Source organism: Glossina fuscipes, unplaced genomic scaffold (genome assembly GCF_014805625.2).
Source record: "Glossina fuscipes isolate IAEA_lab_2018 unplaced genomic scaffold, Yale_Gfus_2 116, whole genome shotgun sequence".
In the NCBI taxonomy this organism is placed as follows: domain Eukaryota; kingdom Metazoa; phylum Arthropoda; class Insecta; order Diptera; family Glossinidae; genus Glossina; species Glossina fuscipes.
The window spans coordinates 360,764-362,723 of record NW_023998459.1 but is presented as its reverse complement, the minus strand read 5'-3'; the positions used below and the strand labels follow the sequence as shown (position 1 = coordinate 362,723).

The 1,960-nt window shown below is 35.4% G+C and overlaps 1 long non-coding RNA gene across 1 annotated transcript in view; it reads left to right on the top strand.

Annotated features, from left to right (window-relative positions):
- The window catches only part of LOC119640249, an 8,161-nt gene extending 6,800 nt beyond the window's left edge, over positions 1 to 1,361 (top strand). The window contains exons 3-4 of the long non-coding RNA XR_005247629.1: positions 908 to 1,137; positions 1,201 to 1,361. This is a non-coding gene — a long non-coding RNA (uncharacterized LOC119640249). The remainder of the gene's footprint in view (positions 1 to 907; positions 1,138 to 1,200) is intronic.
- Positions 1,362 to 1,960: the final 599 nt, after the last annotated feature.

The window sequence follows — 1,960 nt, the reverse complement described above, 5'->3', positions numbered from 1 at the left end:
CCTTGTAGGCCGCGATAGTTAAGCCAGGGTAAGCCTCCAGCAGCTCATCCATTACATCGATGAAATCTTCAGCTTTTGGTGAGCTGCGTACCCGCCGATAACAAGTCCGCCACGAAGTTCTCCTGGAAATATGCTGTCACTCCACCTAACACCGCTTTCCGTCCCTCCCGTTTGGCGCTGCTTATCCTGCTGCGATGAAATATATTGGTGAATTTCGTTAATATAGCAAAGACTTTGTACGTCCACAGTGCTTTGCGATCGCTGATTATTTTCCGGTTTCTTGTGCAGTTCATGAATTTATTTAATGATATTTAATAAACTTTCTTTCGGGCGAGTTCAAAGATAGTTTGGAAAACCTGTTTTCGAAGTAAGTAACAATGCTAGTAACAAAACAGAATTCACCCCCATTTTAAGCAGTCTCAGGATAGCATTGAAAAAGGCAAACATTTTTTTCTTACGATGTAAATATAGATGCGCTTTAATTGCATAACATGTGCGTTTCTAGGGGCATGTGACTTAAGAATTGTGATTATTTTAACTATATAATATATTCATAGTACACTAACGCCTGTAAGAATGACTGGAAAGTTTTTAAGGGAGCACTGCATTCGAAATTTTCAACATTTATATTTACTTTCGTTCTACATCGAAGGAAGTCAGTCGATGAGTTTGTGGTAGTTCACACCAACAACTAAATTAATCAAAGTTTAATTGAGTTTACCCACTTGGGGTATTAATAAAATTTCCCTTCGTAGCGTCCATACATCTATTTACCATTCCCTCACTCTTTCACCCTCACGGCCGAAAATGTCGACATGCAAAGCTGGAGCTGGAGCAAGGAACAAGAAATTGCGTTTACAGTTAAAGACGTAGCAAGCATGGTGGTTTTTTATTCTTTTCTTTTTAGTTTTCATTTATTGGACCTAACGCAACAATTAGAGAATTAGGAAAGTAGCGAGAAATTAATACAAACTCATTGCGAAACATAAGCCAACCTACTTGCTGTTCCACATGATATTCTCAAAAGTTCAAAACCTGGTCAAGGCAATGAAAACACCTTCTGCCGGTTCTATTTATTTATGAATACCTTGAAAATTCAGTCAGCAGAAAGTTTTAACAATTGAAGAAATTATTAACGTAAGTTAAAATGTAAGCTTATATTTTGAAACTAAAGTTTTTACGAGCCTTTTATTTTGGTAGACGAAACTACACTTTAACCTTCGACTATACCGCCGCCTTCATTGCAATCCGTCCGGTTTACGTATTTCCAGGTGTCTCACCACGACATAAAATGCAACAATTGTATTTGGCATTACAACTTCTTAAGAAAACCGGCGAGAGAAATTTGATCTTAAAATTGTGCGATTTTGGTTCTGCTTCAACTGTAAATGACAACGAAATTACTCCTTACTCAATATCTAGATTTTATCGTGCGCCTGAAATTATTTCGGGTATACCTATAGATATGTGGTAGGCTGGTTGCACAATATATGAATTGTGTACTGGCAAAATATTATTTAGCGGAAAAAGTAATAACCAACTGTTAAAGTTCTTTATGGATTTGAAAGGTATGGTATACCTTTTCTGATACTATTGTTTTGTAATTATTTTGCATGTTTTGGGTAAAATTACAAATCGCAAAAGTGCGAGTATGAAAATTTAAAACGATTATCAATCCAACCAATATCCAGTTATAGTCGAATCTCTTATTAACGGAATGCAAAAGCAAATGATTGCTGGATAAAAACTTTCTCGAAGTTTTGAATAAACAGTGAGTTAACACTTCCGAATAAAATTTGGAAAATTGGAAATATATCTATATTATTATAAAGAGAGCAGATGAAATATAAGTGATTTTCAAAGTTTTCGAACTTTAGAACTAGACTTGACGGGATTAAAGAGCAAAATTGAAGGATAAAGGAAAGAACAAGCTTTTAAATTTTGCAAAAGTTTAAGGTTG